At 42.3% G+C, this 11,415-nt stretch overlaps 1 protein-coding gene across 4 annotated transcripts in view; it reads right to left on the bottom strand.

Annotated features, from left to right (window-relative positions):
* PTPRD (protein tyrosine phosphatase receptor type D) overlaps positions 1-9,150 on the bottom strand; it is a 380,545-nt gene extending 371,395 nt beyond the window's left edge. For all 4 annotated transcript variants that reach the window (XM_072859514.1, XM_072859513.1, XM_072859512.1 and 1 more), the window contains exon 1: positions 8,715-9,150. The gene's annotated coding sequence lies outside the window, so the exon portion shown is untranslated. The remainder of the gene's footprint in view (positions 1-8,714) is intronic.
* Between the last annotated feature and the right edge of the window lie 2,265 nt (positions 9,151-11,415).

Genomic DNA, 11,415 nt, shown 5'->3' on the forward strand with positions numbered 1-11,415 from the left:
TCATCTAGTCAGTATGCTGAAACTTCACGTGACCACTTAAGGCAGCTTTTGAAAATGTTAAATGGGAAACAGGTGTAAATTCTAAATATTTGACATAGTGACAACAAAAATTTACACTGATTATCCACTTCTCCTTAACAAAAAAAAAATTGCATTAGAGTATCATTAATATCAACCAAGACAAATATCTCCTTAAGTTAATGTTGTACTTTTTCTTTCACATGCCATGTACAATAGAAAAATTCAAGGCTTCTCATGTCAAGCAAAATTAATATCCAAAAATATCCAAATCATCATACAAGGTAAGCAAAACACTTTCGCTGTTTGGAAAATTCTGTTAATCAAGAACAGGTCATTGATGCACTTAATGATAATTTGCAAAACTCCATTCTTCTTGCAATAGGTTAAAAATGAAAAAAAAAAAAAAACTAATCACAGAATCCATCTGTTATTTGTAGTAAAATGAATTGGTAAATAGTGAATATTTATTACTTAAGCAAAGACAGTTTTCCAAATAAAGTTGATGGCATGCCGCCAATAAGTAGAATACATAAGCATTTGGAAAAATGCCATTTCCTTGTTGCAAAACTGTTCTAAAGTGGTTCTTGCTGGATACGTATTTTTCTTAACCAAAATGCTTCTTAATCCCTAATTTATGAGATACTATAAATCAATTAATCAGATGTTTTATTAAGCTTTCTTCTCTATATTTGAATTTAACCACTGCTAGGATTACACAAGGTAAAAAGTGCTATCATTTAAGCAAAGACAGAGAGGCACTATGGATCTGATCCAAACAATGCTGCTGCCAAAGGAAATCTTTCTCACCGACTACTGAGGGCTTTGAGCCTATTAGGACAGCTCTTCTAAGGCTTGACAGAAAAATCCACCTATACCATTAAGGTACAAATTAATACAAATAACTCAAAAAAGGTTTGCAAGCTTAACAATAAAACAGCAGTTTGGTTGTGCACTTTCTTCTACCAAGATTCACTTTTTAACTTAATCACATCACCATATAACAGGAACAAACTTCAACAGCTCAGGGAAGGTAGATAGTCCATAAATAAAGTCTGAAAGTCTGATCTTAGCAAACACTTCTGAAAGCACACATCAGAGCCATCCAAACTACCCATCTTTATCAGCAATACATATTGTGATACCCAAACTAAACAAGGTAACACTGAATACCATTTACCCTTTCTACCTGATGAATACCCTTTCAATCACTGATGAATATCAACTCTGCCTTGGTTAAGCTTGCTGAAAACCACTAACATATACTTTTTCCATGGAAAAAACCCACACCCTATTTTTAGGTGAAAAAGGAGAGTATGTTCGTGCTCGGTAAGCTGTTAAAAACTTTAAGCATATCTGAAACAATCAAAATAGCAAGTCAACAGTGTAAATTCCACAATGTGTTAACATACTTTAAAACAGTATGTAAGAAGTTCTAAATAAAGTCACATCATTGTATTTATTTTTCATAGCTATTTCTGGGTGTTTCTGTGAAACAAAAGGGCATACTCATGACTAAATTTGTCCTTATTATTCACAAATCTACTCACTCTTTCTCACTAGTATGAATAGCTTTCTGAACTATGCCGCAATACACGCTCAGCACTGAACGTACCTAGGTGTTTTTTTTCTTGAGAAATGCTACTGGTTACGTTGGCGTAGAGACATAAGGCTGTAAATTCCTATCCTCCATCAGTACCACTGACCTCAGAGCAAACCCCACAACTGGCTACAGGCATTCAACATCCATCATGGCTCCTGAAACCTAATCTTTCAGGGAAGGACAGCTGCACTGGGCAGCAGTTAAGCAGCTTTCTAAGATACACTATCATCCCAAACAAACATAAATAAATAAATAAAACTTCCTGTCCTACTTTCTGATCAGTGTTTTAGAAATCTGTCATTGCATGTACTTCACACCAAATTAATGACTTTTATCTACACATAGGCAGACAAAATTCTAATCTAGTAACCAGAGAGCATTAAAAAAAAAAAATTGCTGCTTCCTACATGCCAAATATAGCTGTTTGCTTATTAATAAAAAATAGTCAAATTCCTACACATCTCAATACACAGTACACCTGTAAAGAGGATTTTAATAAAATGTAGCATAAGAGGTAAAGAAATGGTGCACCTGACGTTCACAGCACTGAAAACCTAGGCAGGAAATCTCTGGTCCTACATTTATAAACTGCCTTTTAAAAAAAGACCTCCCTGCCTACAGTAAATTCCACAGGGGGAGAAAACCCCTTCCTTTAAGAAAAGTAAAAAGAAAAGAAAATTAAAAGTGTGATTCACCAAAGTTTAATTACGCAGATAAATTAATCATGTCTCTATGCTAGAAATCGTGACACACATCTGTCTCATAAACCCCTTCTTTCTGTGGCATAAAGGAGATGAAAGAAAGGTACAGAGTACAGAATATCCCTACATATTTGTGAACTTTAATAAGATCAATTTTATCTTCTTTTTTTTTTTTCAGAAAAATAAAGTAAAAGCATTGTTCCTTAACTTTAATAAAGGACATGTGCTTCACTTTTACAAAGGTATGCACAAATGAGAAGGGAAGGGAAGGGGAAGGGGAAAGAAAAGAAAGGGAAAGGGAAAGGGAAAGGGAAAGGGAAAGGGAAAGGGAAAGGGAAAGGGAAAGGGAAAGGGAAAGGGAAAGGGAAAGGAAAGGAAAGGAAAGGAAAGGAAAGGAAAGGAAAGGAAAGGAAAGGAAAGGAAAGGAAAGGAAAGGAAAGGAAAGGAAAGGAAAGGAAAGGGAAAAGAGAAGAAAAGAGAAGAAAAGAGAAGAAAAGAGAAGAGAAGAGAAGAGAAGAAAAGAAAAGAAAAGAAAAGAAAAGAAAAGAAAAGAAAAGAAAAGAAAAGAAAAGAAAAGAAAAGAAAAGAAAAGAAAAGAAAAGAAAAGAAAAGAAAAGAAAAGAAAAGAAAAGAAAAGAAAAGAAAAGAAAAGAAAAGAAAAGTAGAAATGGCAGTCTCTTTATTCCTCATACGCAAATTTCAGCTTTCTTTGAGAAAGCTTTATAAAAGAATACAGTCTACAAACAGTTCAAAAATGCAGTTAAGAATTTTTTAATTCAATTAGCATTGTAAAGCAAGAATTACTGAGTTCAAACTTAGCAAACAATTATTTTCTAAAGGTCAGAAAGCCTATGACATCGTTACCAGAATGTATTCAAGTTTCCTCTCAGTGAGTCAAAGTAAGTAACAAAAAGACAGACTTTTGGGTAAAACCAGTAAATAAGCTAAGGTGAGACACTGAAATGGAAATGGGATTGGGCAAATTTGCAAGAGAAATGTAGACCTATTTAAAAATTTAGGACCTAAGCCACATTTGTTTCAGTCAGGTTGGCACCGACTATATTCTTCATGAGAATCAGCCGATTCTGCCATCTAAAAAGCCAGATTTTACACGCTACCTACTGAACTCTGACTTACGGATACATAATTTCCAGAACAGTAAAAACTGTAAAAGAAAGAGCAATGCACTTGCTTGTGTTACTCCATATACCACATTTGATATATTGCTCGGGGAAAAAGTACGCATTATCTGACTACAACAATATGTGAGCAGTTCAGCTGGCACTAACCAGGACATCCATTTTGATTGTCTGCAAACAACAAATTAATTTGTGTACCAGTGGAGCGACTCCAATAATTGGAAGATTACTGAAAAACTCAAATAACTCCACTATGCTTAACTATGAAGAAGCATAGCACAGGGCATGATAGTATATGAGGGCATGTCCTCTGGTATAAAAAATCAAAGTGCCTAAAATTCCATCATTTTCATTTGGCTGCAAAGTAGGAGGTTTTCTGCACATTTTTTGTATTTAAAAGAATACACAGAATCCCCAGCAGATATCAGACACACAAGTGTAAACAGGGGAGTTGATTTTTGCAAAAATCTTTCTCTGTTTTGGAACTCTACTGAAAGATCAATCACCTTTTCTTTTTTTTTTTTCTTTTTTTTTTTGGTTACTGTGCTACTAAGCTTATGGAGAAGGCTGTCACAGCATGTAAGCATAAGACACTTAAAGCTGTAAGTCTTTTTATCTTAGGGAAGTACAGACTATGTATACCTGCTGATGTAGTTAAAAATAAGCTGATAAACAGAGTATGTAGTGTGAATTGTCGCTTTTATGAATGAATTGAAAGAACCTGAATAATAATAATGTTTTAAAAAGGAATGCTTTCAGTATTTACATAATAATTTATTCAATTTAACATAATTTTTTGCAAACAAACCATTTGTATTATTTTGTATCTATTTTCCCTGCATTTTAGCTATCCACTTCCTATAGGAAGACACGAACATGCAATGTTTTAATAAATATTATCAATCACCAACCAAAAGCCATCTGAGTTTATGAAACATAAGTTAAATTGTGCAATAGTAGACATACGGTTCTATCAACGCACGGCAGCTTAGACAACAAGTGAAGTGAAGCTTGTTGGAAAGGAATTTACAGGCAAAGCACTCTCATGCAATCTTTTTCTACATCATCAGATTTCTCCAGTTGTACTGCAGCTTTCACCGTAGCAGACCACCAAGATAAGTAATGCTTCCTCTTTGCTCCTACTTGGTAAATCACTGATAGTACACAAAGGAGTATTTTTAAACACGGATTCTTGCTTTAGGCTGCCAAGTTGCCAACGTACATTCATTAATTAGCTTCATTTAAGGCCTTTTCCAAAGAAAACAAGGATTAAGCAAATAAAGTAAACAACTCGCAGAGCATGTGAAATTGAGAGTTTTCATAAAAATATTGTATATTGACTGTGTTATGCCAACTGTTTTTAAATAGAATTATAATGTAAGCAAGCTCCTGTTACAATAGACGGCATTATGTGACTCTTTGACACTGAACTTAAAACAGCAAACACCTATATCTTTTTCTCAACTTGTTAAAGAACAAAAGGTTAAAAATTGCCACGATCTTATACAAAAATGAAACATAATGATTTGTAGACCTGTACTATATTACTCCTCTTGATAACAGAAGTGCAAATGAAGTGCCTATCCTCTGCATTTTGGAGGCACCGCCTTGGTTTACTGACACTCAGAAAGACTTACAGTTTTGAAGAGACGTCTATCATTTGAGAACACCTTTAAAGCAGATTTCATTACATTTCATCACAGCTTTACCTAAATGCATACACGCATATTTCAGAAAATTAAACCCAGTTAATATTTGCACAACTGTTGTTGATAATATGACAAAAAGCTTCTTGCTGTAACTGGCCCAACACCACATGATATATAAAACTCTGCTGTCTTAAAGACAGCTTATTAAAAAATTAACATACCGTAGGGAAACTGCATTTTGATTGTATGACCTTACTGTGATTCAGCTTGAAAATCCTTTTAAATGAGAATTTTCAAAGAGCTTAGTAACGGAAGTTCATTTTGAAGGAAATCCAATATGCAAATATTTCAGCTGTGCTCTTTTACAAATTGTCTGCCTTGTCAGTTTGAAAAACTGAAAATCAACAATGGAACAGTGTAAGTATACTTGACCTTACTGCTTAGTGTCTATCAAGAATGCTACGGCTGGTGGATTTTAAATTTTTGAAACTGACACTCAAAAATGTATAGTGCATCTTCAGCCCAGGTCCCATAAATGCTGACTACGCTCCAGCCAAAGCCTTGAAGCCACACTCCCAAACTTACATAACACTTACAAAGCTAGTTTAAATACACCATCAATCTATGTCTGTTCCTGCCTTGAAGTAATCCTGTTTAGTTTATCTTTTAACCCTACACTTGCATGGAACAGTACCATTACTAATCTAATAGAAGAAACACACAGGCAACAAATCTGATTTTCTCAGCTTACAGAAAATATGAAATGTGAGGAGACACTCAAATCTGACTTTGCCCAAAATTTGCACCTCCCTAGTCAACATTCATCCCCAACTGCCATAGCAGTCAGGAGAGCAGGGAGGAAAGAACTATGTTGGACACCGCACAGGACTGGGGGAAATGGATGAAGTAGGGTAAAAAATCCCAAAATAATGCACAATTTGTATACACCTCCTAGGTAACTGCAGTCTCATTTATTAGTAAGGACAAATAACTGGCAACTTTGCTTTTGACATTAGGCACCTGTGTAAAAAATGTCTGGTGAAAGAGTGAGCATATGCCATGTACTGGTATTTGCTGTATGAGAGCAGTTTATACAGGCCCCTAGTGGCTCAGCACACACAGCAGCAGATGAAGGGGGATTCCTGCTCTTCAGCTGGTGTAGTTTTGGTCCCTGCATTATTCAAGCCTAGGAACGAAGGGCAATCTTAAAAATGGAAGGTGAATCGCTGACTAGACTTAAAGCACCTGTTATTTCCTTCTTTCGCACACCCCCAAGTCTGTTCCTGCAAACACTAAGATTAAGCACCGATTTACTATCACCCGTTGAGTTCGCTGACAGTGCTGGTGTTTGAGTTACATAACTGTCACAGCAGAACGCTTAATTCATATTATTCTTTAGCGCTCATTTTAAAAGTAGTATGACTGATGGGTCTAAAAGCAGGTCCTAAGACCCATTCCTGAAATCTAGAAATACCAAGATACCGTTTTCCTTTCCACACACCATTCCTGACAGCTTGCCACAGCACACACAAACCATAATGAATTTCTTAGTGCCTTCTTAGAGTAGAAGTCTTCTACTTAGGCAAAGCTTTCAGTGCTTTAAGTGGATACAGAAAAGCTATACATCATTTCTGCATTGAGAGAAATCTAAATATACTCCACCATATTACCACAAGTGACAAAACTAAAATTGGAAAGCTACTCCTGTAAAAAGTCTCTCATTAAATCCTTCTTCCTTTCTATGTAACACTCAGTGCCTTGAAAATCCCATGCCAGTACATTTACAGCTTTTAGCAATCTTGACTGGGCAAAATTTGACAGCTGAATTTATTAAACTGACCGGTTTGTCAATTTCACACATAAAAAAAGCAGTAATAGCAGATCTCATGAGACGGAATTTAAAGAACCTATCCAAAAATTGCCATCTAAAGTAAGATACAAGTACATAAGACTGTATTTAGGAGAGAGGAGAATCTTTTTTTTCTTCAGAGTTTCTTTCTTGCTCTGTTCAATAACAAGAATTGTAGGACCTTTGTGTGCTCCCAGCCCAGGAGAAAATGATGTCATTTACTATTCACTTTTACAGCAAGAAAAGAAAGTACTGACCGTTATAACATTATAAACCGCTAGCAGATACCAGAGGAACGAAAAATATGGTACATATACATTTTTCCATCTCTGCATCAAAATTCCCAATAAATGTCCTGATATTACAGAAGTTGCTTGTGCCTGAAAAAAAAGGTATGTTGGAAGAGACCTCTGAAGGGCTGAGAAGACAATCATAACATCCCACATTAATCCTAAGTTTAAGACAATACAGGCTTCACCAAAAATATTCGTGTCTTCAAATAGGAAACTCCAAAGCAAATCAGCATCTACAGACTCATCTCCAACACAATGCCGTCTCAGGCGACAAGTGAAGGAACACATAAAACCCTAACTATTCTGCATAAATAAAATGACTCTTCTACGTATGTTGAAACCGAGAATACGGACATGGTAAGCGCGGTAAAGAAGCTGCCATCCTTCCACGAGGCAGTAACTGTACAAAGGCCAGGCAAAAGAATAAAATACGCATGACAGCAGTCTGGAGAAGTAACAAGGAGGAGCAGACACTCAAAAGCCATATATGCAACGGTGAGTGGTAATCGCTTACAAAGGAAATACTATAGTTCTGCCGGGGAGGGAGGGGATAGAAAACAGGCAAAATACGGAATTCGGTGGAAGAAAACAACTGTTTTATTTGCCAGCCTGGGAGAGCCCGGTTGCAGCAGTGAGGAGTGCCTGCTCGCACGGGCAGACGGCGCAGAGGGAGCTGCTAAGTTTGCTGAACAAATTCAAGAGCCCCTTTGTAAGCGCTCGGAAAACTGAGTTTCCAGCCCGATGTGCTTCCTTTCAAGTGGTTTCAGGAGAGTAAACAAAGAAATTAAAGCCTAACCTGTGAAAAGCTTCGCATCTCCGTGCCTCCCCGCTCCGCCGAGAGAGAGGAGGAGGAGGAGGAGGCGGAGGAGGAGAAGGAGGAGGAGAGAGCCCTCCTCGGACCGGCGCCGGGGGTCCCTACCGGCCGCTCGCCCCTGCTCCAGCGGCAGGCGCCTCGCCTCTCACCGCTGCTACCTTCCCCCTTCTCCCCCCCCGTTAGAATAAACACAATAATTAATATTAATAATTCGCTCGCCAAAGCAAACACCAACATGTAATTAGTGTAGCCCCCCCGCCTGCCCGTGTACACTGGCATTCAGTGGAAACGTCGACTCCGATCCATCACTCGCCCTCACCCTGCCCCATCCCCCGTGCCCGCACCGCAGCTCCCCTCGCAGGCCTCGCCGCCAGGCTGAGACCCGGCGGAGAGGAGAGGGGAGCGGGCTGGCAACGGCCGGGGGGAGCCCCGGGGCATCCAGGGGCATAGTTGTGCGTGAGGCACATGTGTGCCGGGCTGCACACACGCACGCACGCACGCAAGCACACACACACACACGCACACACACACACCCGCGCGCGCGCGCACACAGATCTTCATGCGCGCTCACACGCACAAACGCGCCGAAAGAGGCGGCAAAGACGGAGCGGCGGCGGGGAAAAAATGGGTCAGGAGCGGGGCAGTTACCTGGTCATGCTGGCTCCCCCGGTCCCAGCAGTAGCCGCCGCCGCCGCCTGCCCGCCCGCCGCCGCTTCCCGCGGCCGCCGCCACCTCCTCCCGCTGCTCCCGCTCGTCTCTGGGGCGGCCAATTTAATCCAAGCCCCGCAGCAGCAGCAGCAGAAGCAGCTACGAACGGAGCCCCCCCGCCGCTGCTGCCTGACGCTGGTGCGTGGCTCTTACAGTCCGGCGCCGGGGAGCGGGAGAGACTCAACGGGAGTCCGAAAATCCAGCATCCAGAAGAGCCAGGTCCCCGCCTGCCTCCTCCTGCCAGCGCCACCTCTCCTCCCCTCTGCTCTGCTCTGTTCCGCTCTGCTCTTCTTTTCTTCTTCTTCTCCTTCCTGCGGCGGCGGCTGCTGCTGCTGCTGCTCCCGCTCCCGGGCGCGCTCTCTGTTCCCGAGCTGCTGCTCCGTTTCCCCTCCTCCTCCCCCTCCTCCTCCTCCTCCTCCTCCTCCTCCCTCTCTCTCCTTCTTCCTTCCCCCTTCGCTCTCCCCCCCCCCCCTTTCTTTTCTTCCTTCGTGTCTTTTAGCCGATACTTTCGCTACAAATAGCAGCGAGGTCGCCCACCCGGGTTGCCCCCCCCCCCCCCGCCCGAAAAAGTGCAGTGCAGACAAAAGAGAGGGAAGAGGGCACGGGGCGGGCGGAGTAAGGAGGGCAGAGACACGGGAAAAATCCCCAGAAACCGTTCCCGAGAGCCGAAACACGCTCAACCCTTCCCCCAACCCCCCTCGCTCCTCCGGGGGAGAACGGGGACGCCGTGGGTACGCTGGTGGAGACGACGCTCTCTCGTTTCGTGGGTTTGTTGTTGTGGGGTTTGGGTTTGTTGGTTGTTGGTTTGTTTGTTTTTTAATCCTCTTACGCTGCGTGGCTCACAGGCTCTGTACGGACCCAAGCGTTCGGGTAAGCTTCTTGCCGAGCTCCGTGCCTGTGCGCGCGTGTGTGCGTGTGCGCGGGGGGCGAGGAGTGAGCGGAGGCGCGGAGGGGAGGCGAGCCAGGCACCGCCTGCCCCGGCCCGGGCCGCGGCTGAGCGAGGCCGGCACCCACGCACCGCGCGGGGACACCCGCACACGCACACCCGCGCGCGGCCGGCCGGGGGGGGCGGTGTGACGTCACTCCGTGCCGGCCCGGAGGGGCGCCTCCCGCCCGGCTGCGCGCGGAGGGCGCCCACGGCCACGGCAGCTCCGTGGGGGGCACACGAGTGGGACGGAGGCCGGGTGGCAGTGCTGCGGGCGCCAGCCTGCGGCGAGTGACGCTGCCCGTTGTGCCCCGTCCCCCCCGCAGACTTCCCTGGAGAAGTGAAATTCACCGGAGTTTAAATGCTTAACTTTTTGTCCGGGTTTGCACCCAGCTGGTTAAATCACCGGGGGTTACCGGATGTGCCAGTCCAAGGGGGGCGTTACGAGGGATGTTATAAAGCGACATTTACTTACTCAGTCATGCTTGTATGTGGCAGGTCCCTAATTTTCTTCCTGAAGAATGGTCAGATTTCATGCTGAGTGACACCATATGTTGCTTGGCGCAATTGGTGGCGTGCCATGGGGCTAAAAAAAGGTCCCTGCTTTTCTTACCCCATCCTGTCTGATCCTCTGCAAAGAAGGAACAGCACATAGGATGTAGGTGAAAACAATAGGATTTAGGTGAAAAGTGCTTTGGGAAACCTCACTGTTGGCTTGTAACCATGTTCAGAAGCCTGGAGCATAGGCCCTCCATGCCACAGTTCCCCCTGTGTAAAATGGGGGTAAAGTGTTAGGACAAACACAATAAACGCTTGTCAGTCATTATGGTGATGGGAGCCCATTAAGACTGATGCCACAAAAATTGGCTTACTGGCTTCTACGTGTATGAAGCTGCGGGTGCAGCATTGGCCAGACTGGTGCTTCTTGTCCTGAGTTTGGTGCTGACTTGCTGCAACCTGATCAAGCTGTGTAGCCCCTGCTTCTGAAACCAGTCATGGTGGTCCACGTGAAGTTCATTGCAGATCATTGCTACTTTTCTGCAGAGCAGAGGGATTGGGGTATTTTTTGTCACATAATCATATTTTATCATCCTCTGGAAGGTAGTGCTGCCAGCATGAAGGCTGGCAGAAGTGAAGATAAACTTTGTTCTCCCCAAGTCCTATAAAGTGCTGTATTCTTTTGATGCTGCGAGTTACACCATGAAAAATGTCCCCCAAGTAATCTTACACTTAAAGGAGCACTAGTCCTTTCCAAATAGTATCTTTCAAAATACCGAATGACTTTGTAAAAAAATTACTTTGTACGAAAAGGTAAATATATGACATGTAGCATGGATGACTACTTTTTATCTTGTCAAAAAGAACTACTCAATAAAAGACTAACTTTTCAACAAACAACTGTGGCTTCAAAGTAGAACAACAAAAATCAAAAGCTGGGCAAAATGCTATTTTATGTTTATCGTAATAAATGTGGTTAAAGAAAGCAAGAATTAAATTCTCACCTTTGCCCCCTTGACTCAAATGACCACAGGGCTGTATTTGCTTTGAAATGGCAATACTAAATAGGTATTTCAGGTTTTAATGTTATGTCCCAGCAGTTTTTATCAGTATACTTAGCTGTTTTAGTGCTCTTCATGCTGTGATCCTTGTGCGACATTGAAGAATTGAGCAATAAACCCATGCGTTTTATATTTTTCATGTGGTATCACAATGTGG

Source organism: Ciconia boyciana, chromosome 4, assembly GCF_034638445.1.
Source record: "Ciconia boyciana chromosome 4, ASM3463844v1, whole genome shotgun sequence".
Lineage (NCBI taxonomy): Eukaryota > Metazoa > Chordata > Aves > Ciconiiformes > Ciconiidae > Ciconia > Ciconia boyciana.